Genomic DNA, 8,432 nt, shown 5'->3' on the forward strand with positions numbered 1-8,432 from the left:
TGATTTGCGCGTTACTAGGGCCGTAACTAGGGGCCCAGGAGATATAGGGGCCCCATAAGGCTCTAATTCATATACAATTTCAATAAATATTGGTAAAACAAGTCAATCTATAGACATTTTGGTGGCCAGCAGATTTTTGCCCCAAAATTGTCTAAAATTGAGAAAAGTCACCGGCAAATGTAAGAATGCTTAAAGGGATACTGTCATGGTCATTTTTCAAAATGAATCAGTTAAAGGAATAGGTCAGTGTGAAAATAAAAACGGTGTAAATAGATAGGCTGTGCAAAATAAAAAATGTTTCTAATATAGTTAGTTAGCCAAAAATGTAATGTATAAAGGCTGGAGTGATTTGATGTCTAATAAAACAGCCAGAATCCTACTTCCTGCTTTTCAGCTCTATAACTCTGAGTTAGTCAGCGACTTGAAGGGGGGTCACATGGTACATTTCTGTTCAGTGAGTTTGTAATTGATCCTTAGCATTCAGCTCAGATTCAAAAGCAACAGATATGACCCATGTGGCCCCCCCCCTCAAGTCTCTGATTGGTTACTGCCTGGTAACCAGGGTAACAGTCAGAGTAAACCAAGAGAGCTGAAAAGCAGGAAGTCGGGTTCTGACTGACATGTTATACATCAAATCACTCCAGCCTTTATACATTACATTTTTGCCTAACTAACTATATTAAAAACATTTTTTATTTTGCACAGCCTATCTATTTACCCAGTTTTTATTTTTACACTGAACAATTCCTTTAATAGTGCTGCTCCAGCAGAATTCTGCACTGAAATCCATTTCTCAAAAGAGCAAACAGATTTTTTTATATTCAATTTTGAAATCTGACATGGGGCTAGACATATTGTCAATTTCTCAGCTGCCCCTGGTCATGTGACTTCTATTAGCTTTCTATTAGCCCCAAATGTTACTTATACTCTGCCATGTACTAGCTACACAATTATTGACCATATGGAGGGAACGAGTGGAGTGCAGTGACATCTAGCAAATGCAGAATTCAAAGTGAAAGTAATTTCCTGCCCTAGAGATGGGGCAGGCAATATATGATTGACAGCTGAGGTTTTTTTAACAGATGTGCATTATTAAAAAAATAATTTAGGGGTTTTATGTTTAATTTAAAAAGGCATTTTATTACATAGATTTTTATGTCAGGGTGACAGGTCCCTTTTAATGCCAATGTTAAAGAGGTTGTTCACCTTCAAAAATATGTTCAGTTTGTGACCGTTTTATTAATATTGAAGTTCCATTTTTCACCTTCTAAAGAAGTCCTGGGGGGGGCTCGTCTCACTGAGCTGCCAGACTAAAACACCAGAGACACGAACGTTATACTCTAAACATAAATTTTGGGATAACGGTAAATAATAAAAGAGTGTTCATCAATGGGCGAAAGTGAAAGTTCACCCTTTGATAAAAATACTTTTAGAAATGCCATAGAAATGGAGAGTGGTGGAATTTCACTCTAGCGGACTGTGGTGATCTCTAACTCACTCTTTGATAAATATACCCCCTGAGAGCATACATATCATTGCCAATGCCATCCTAAGCTTACCATAGACGATTTTTCTCTCACTAACGACTAATTTTAGTGCTATCCGACAAATCCGTCAAATTATCGTGAGGTTAGTGGGCACTGAACGATCGTTCATCTAACGTTTTTCATCCAACATTGGTCAGAAAAATCGATTGGTCATTTATCATTCACAGTGAAATTTACCCATTGTCCAATAGTTTGCAGGGATAAGCAGGCAGCTATCCACAGTTTGGCTTCAACTAGACAATGTCACTTGAAATTATCTATTTATCTAATGTGGCCGGCCACAAGGTATAACATTTGTCTATTTAATGAAGTAGTAAATTGTCCAGTACAGGTATGGGATCCATTATCCAGAAACCTGTTATACAGAATTTTCCAAGTTACAAGAGGACCATCTGCCACAGACTCCATTTAAATAAATAATTTTATATTTTTAAAAAAATATTAAATTTATTTCTGGAATAATAAAACTTGTTGTTTATATGAGTAAGTGTTCCCCCCTGGCAGGGGGTACAGCTTACACCCTCTTATGCCGCTTTTGAGCACATATGAACTAAATTCAAAGAACAATAACTTTGTATCCTTGCAACACTAGTTTTTGGGCCAGTGACCCCCATTTGAAAGCCGGAAAGAGGCAGAAGAGGAAGGCAAATAATTAAAAAAAACTAGATTATTTGAATTAAAGGACCACAACGAAAAATCCCAAAGTGTTTATTAAGAAATAACTTACAGAAACCCTGCTTTCTGTCCTCTACAGAAAAGGCGACAGGGCGACCATCCTCCCTTGTTCTATGCTGCTGGATCCTTTAGCTTCCACATTCCGTGCTTCCGTGTGCAGCAGCGCCTCCAGCATGAACGATGCGGCTACTCTCTGTGCTGCTTTGCTCTCCGCCACTTCTCTTCCCTCCTGGCGAAGGCGCTCACATACACCTCCCCCTGGGCTCCTCTCACAGAAAATGGTGCCGGCTCTGGGCTTCTCTTCAGGCCTGTCAGCTCTCTATAAATGCCCATACACACACACAACCGGGCGTATCACCACTAGCGGACTCACTGTCCAACACAAGGCCCACACAGGGATTATTTTTATTATTTACCTTGCGGGGAGTGACAGGGAGAGGGGAGGCCCGGGGCTGCTGTATCCTCCTCCCAAGAGCTGAGGGATGCGAGCGCTGTGTATTTGTGAATTGAGAGTGTGACTGTAACTGAGCAGCTGTGTGAATAGGAATGTGTTTGTGTCCGTGCAGCTCTCCCATTGCAGCCTCCCTGTCACCGCATTGTCCCTCTCTTCCCGCCCGGCGACTTTCATTTCCGCCCTGTTGCCTTTTCTGTAGAGGACAGTAAGCAGAGTTTCTGTAAGTTATTTCTTAATAAAGACTTTGGGATTTTAAAGTATAATTTGTCTTGGTGGTTTTTTTCGTTGTGTACTAACGAATTTTTAAAAAAATCTTTTTGATGTTACTGGTCCTTTAACAGACCAGACATTCCTGGCCCAAGTATGGAATACCTGCCATAATAAGCTATAGCATACACCTTCTATTTTGGGAGAAAAAAGCAGCAGAGTCCCTAACTTGTCAGATTGGCCAATTGCTTGCAGGTGATCGCTTTGGTATCTTCAGGAGTAAAATTGGGTTTCCTTCCTGCTATTCCTTCTGTTTTGAACACAAATAAGGGGAGGGTTTACCCAATCAAAATGCTTCTCAAGTGGATCAACTTCTTGAGCTCTATATATACGGTGAAACCTCAATTCTACATACCTTGATTTCAAGTTTTACCTCATTTTACAACGATTTTTTATGGTCCCACTAATACATAATAAATTATCCCGGATTTTACACCATTTTTCTCTGGTTCTCTAAAAAACATTCTACTGTACACTGATCAAAGAAGACTTTGAGCCCCAGTAATGATGAGACTGGTTTGATGTTGGGATGTGATCAGTAAATGCCCTGGCCATGCTTTATGATGCTGTAGCTGGATAGCTAAGCAGAGACAAGCAATCGCAAGTACTTAGAGATTTTGTGAGACCTTGGTGTTATATTCCTACAGGTTTACATAACACTCTGCAGTCTGTATTCAGAGAGCAAGTTTATATAACATATTGTTACATAAAATGCATGTGCTTATAGGAATTGCTTTTATACCATTTTTTTTCTTATTATGTCAGAATCCTTAACTAATTCACCAGATGAATACAAACTGTAACTAATGCCCCAGCAGGGTTTAGGTGGCGACATTTATTTAAATGGCCAAGTTTTGATATACTCAAAATTCGAATTTAAATTTGAATCGAGTTTGGATTATTCACAATTCGAATTTGAGAGTTTTGACCATAAAAATAATTCTAAAATTAGAATTAGAATTTTGAATTAGAATTGAATTTTAATAAATCTGGCCGTGAATGAATACATGTTTAAAAAAATACATTCCATCCTCTGGTTTATAATGAAAATAATGCCTGCATGTATATCTTCATGCTGGAGAACCCTTAAAGGAGAATTCAACCCTAAACGTAAAAAAACCCTACTCTACATAGACCCCCTCCCTCCTCCCCCAGCCTAAATGTTACCCCAGGCAAATGCCTTGGTGTAGAAGCAGGCATCGGAGTTCACGGACGCCAACTTCAGCCGCTTCGGTAGTCTTTGTAATGAGACTGGTGCTTTGGCAATGTTCGTGAGTTTTGGCACATACACAGTTGTCGCAAAATAGAAAATTGCCCCAACTGCGCATGCGCTGACATGCCGGTCTCATTACGAAGATTACCGAAGCCGCTAAAGATAACACCCGTGAACTCCAATACCTGCATCTGCACTGAGGGGTATGTAAAAAGTTAGGGGCATTTGCCCAGGGTAACACTTAGGCTGGGGGGAGGAGAGAGGGGGTAGTGTTTGTTTTAAGTTTAAGGATGAATTCTCCTTTAAATCTCAAGATGACATAATTTCAACACAAGGAAATAATGATTGTACATTGAGCAGGAACAATCAGTTTGCAGGTACAGTTCAGTAGGTTTTGCTAGGACAAAAGTTTGAACTTGATGAATGTATATTCTTCATCCATAGCTACTATGATTCAAACTTACAAATCATTTAATAAAAAGCAACTGTAACTATAGAGGAAACAGACCCTGCAGGGGGCAGGAACTATAAGAGGCACAGTGGGACTGATAAGCGGCTGCAATATATGCAGGTTGAGAATCAGCCTCTGCACTGCCAAGTTAGAAGGCTGATGCCAACATGAGCATAGCCTGCATTTTTCTGTAGGCCCAGATTCAGCCCCATGTGAGGCTGAATCTCGCTTGCTCCTTATGTGGGTGGCATAGCACTTACGAAGAGCAATTTCTGGCCCAAATGACATACCTCTCAATATTTGTAAAACAGAAAGAGAGATAAAAATATCTGTGCGTAGCACGGCAAAATTACTTATCTTAAATTGTTACAGTTGTATCTTTTCTCATCTTAAATTGTAGTGCAGGCGCTGAGTGTCCTGGACTCGCGGCCAAAAAGCCTCTTATTTGAATTCAGTTTCAGAAACTATATTTCTGGCATCAGTGCAGAAGATCAAAGAGAAACCTCGATCCGGGACTGCGCACTGAGCTCAAAATCGGGACTGTCGTGCAGAAAACGGGACAGTTGGGAGGTATGCCCCAAGGAACTGGCTGACTTATTAGTACATTTTAATTAATGGAACTAATTAACTGAACAAATAGCTGTTTATATTAAGATCTATTACTGAAATGACTGATATGAACTATCTCCTACATACACTTTTCAGCAGCGAAATGACTAGTTATTGAGCCCCATAGGAAGATCATTGAAACCCTAAACTCTGGGAACAAGATATTTTCCATACACACATATTGTTTTGTATCTTTTTCTGGCATCAGTGCAGGAGATCAAAGAGAAACCTGGGACTTTTTATTAAAAAGCTGGGACTGCTGGCTGAGCTGTCAAAATTGGGACTGTCCTGCAGAAAATAGGACAGTTGGGAGGTGTGCCAAATGGTGCCGTTTCCAAAACGGAGTGTGGACTGTGTTAGCCTGCACCTCCAGTCAGAAAATACATTTTATTAGTTTCGGTGCATTCAAATATTTTTAAAGTTAGTTAGAGACATAGAAAATGTTGTTCTTTTTAAATAACCCATAGAAACAAAGCAGCAATTTGCCTTTATATTTTTATCTGAGCAGTACAGCGCTCACTAGATGCATTTTCTGGCCCCTATAGTGATGTTTCCTCTAACCAGAATGCAGCTTAAATTAGCCCACATTCCTCTGGCGGGGGGGGGGGGACTTTTTTACGTGAAAAGTGCCCTTTAAATAATTTTAAAGTAATTTATTGACAATGTGCATTCATTCGCCAAATTTACATGTATTTTTGGCAGCATTACAGTTTGAAAAACACTGTAGTAAATCTATTTAATGTAGAAGTTTATTGGCCCGGGGTAAAATATCTGTACTTGGACAGAAATAAGTTTGAAGAGTTGAGTGGAGGAACTGGTGATGAATTGAGCATTCTTTAACTGGAACAGTATCGTTATCCGGGGTTTGCCCTTAGGCCACTGTTTAATTACTAATAACTATATCTGGGTGGGTAAATAGAAAATGTTATGTACTTGGCTAAATATTTGTTATATATAGCTTATATTGTATTATTTTTTGGTAGAGGTTCACTGTATAATAAGAATTTGGGGGTTACAGAATATATTACAGTACATGGGTGAAAAAGAATAATTGATTCATTTCGTAAGTGCACTGTACTAGATACAATTGTCGTGATTTTTTTCCCACAATGTAGTGCTTTTGCCAATGATTAAAATTTGATTGCAGATACCAGGGTTTGCTGTCTTCAAGAATATGTAACCACAGCTCCCCCTGTTTTTGGTCTGGGTTAGGGCTGGGCCAAATGGCAAAAACTTAATTTACTGTAGAAGGAAGCATCTCCTGCTCAATTTGAATGCTTTTGTCACACTGAGGGATATAACTGAGCAATTACAGTTGAACCCCCATTTTACATTTTTCTGCAGACCACAAAAAAATGATGTAAAATCCAGGAAAGTGTAAAATCAGGGAAATGTACTATGCATTATATATAGGTGGGACCACAAAACAACAATGTAAAATAAGGGAAAACTGTATATATTATTTATGATGTATAAGGGTATATGACAAAAACATTTTGCTTGACCTAAACACACAAATTATTTTAAGTAATAAAGTAACTTAATAACAGAGGTCCATTAGACATCACTAATTTTTGTAAATTTCAGTAAGTTAAAATATGTATTTCAGACCAATAGTAAAAACTATAGAATAGAACTTTTTTTTATTTTAAAACAGGCATTTAAATGAGAAAATATGTGCAAATATATGTGGCACTCCAAGAATCAGGGGAGTTGCACCAATGAGTTTAGTTGATAAACTCGCCTCATGCAGAAGCGCCAAACAAATTACCAGGGTTGACAAAAAGCTGCTATTGGTAACTTCAAGAGCAGAATTTCCAGTTTTAAAAATGGAAGTTAGATTCTTCTAGTGTATAAATGAATTATCTGGTGTTTTTATTTAAAAACAATAAATACTGGGGCAAAAACGGTGACAAGCATTTTAGCATCCCAACAGCAAACTAAGGACTCTGGGGCGAGTAGTTGAAAAGGGGCTGGCACATGGAAACATATTACCAAAATATGACTTTTCATAAATAATAAAAATGTTCAGCATATGGAGGGTGCTATTTTAATGAGAAAAAAATAGTTATTTTTATAAAAACAGGCTCCCTTAGAGTGAGCGGTATCAATAAATGGGCTAGTATTTAAAATGTGCCCAATTTCTTAGGCACCTCTAATGGCTTAAATTGCAAACTTTTCATCTGCTAGTATTTTTGTGCCATCTAGTGGTTAAAGAATATAACAAACAAATGAAAAGCAAAATTTTTTTTTTTTATTACTTTTATTATTAGAGCTAACATGATATACGCTGCTTTATAAGGACTATGTAATCATTCACATAACTCGCTGTCTTTTATTTTAGGCATCCCAAATACAGTGCCTATTACTATTTTGAATTTCAGTAGCTTGCATTGGGACTCCATAACTATTTTCTTTTTAATGGCACACACAGCTGTATGGGTGTAGGTAAAGGCCCAATATGCATGGCGATTTACCCATTAAATAACTGTGGTGTGCTTGCTAATTTTTCATCTGGGGCTGGCATGCTACCTGTTAAATAATGTTAAATAATGTACTTTCCTCCAGAGCACCATACTGCCATGCTGTTTGGGTGTAGGCTGGATCACCTGTTCTCCACTCATCTGACCCATAAGCCAAATTTATTTCTCAGTATGTGAAATTGTAGGCAGAGACAAGGTAAGTACCTGTTTTTGTTTCCTGTTTAATCTGTGTTTAATTTCTGGAAACACCGATGGACAATCAAGCAAATTACAGTAGAAACCATCTTTTTTATATTTTCTATGGGACTGCTAAATACTATTGCAAAATTTGGTAAAAAGCCCAAGGTTAAATGACAAAACCCCAAAACAATAAATCCCAGAAGCCTGGAATTTGCTGTGAATGGACCAATGAGCAATAGACAGAAAGCAATCTGTTTTGGAATACAGTAGTTATTTATTGCAGCACAATACAATAATTTCCAACAGATTCATCCAGCCTTGATTTTAGACCAGAAAGTACCCGATACAGTAATTTTTCATTAACGTTAAAAATAACCCAATATCAGCTTGTATGATAGCTATGAATGTGAAATGTAATTAACTCACTACTAATTTTAGGTATGCAACCCCCTGTCTGTTATGGATGATAAATTAACAATGTCAAAATAAATTATCCAAAGTATCAGTCATATTCCTTTTAGAGGAATAACTGTCACAATGTTCAGCTAATTGG

This window comes from Xenopus laevis, chromosome 1S (genome assembly GCF_017654675.1).
Source record: "Xenopus laevis strain J_2021 chromosome 1S, Xenopus_laevis_v10.1, whole genome shotgun sequence".
Lineage (NCBI taxonomy): Eukaryota > Metazoa > Chordata > Amphibia > Anura > Pipidae > Xenopus > Xenopus laevis.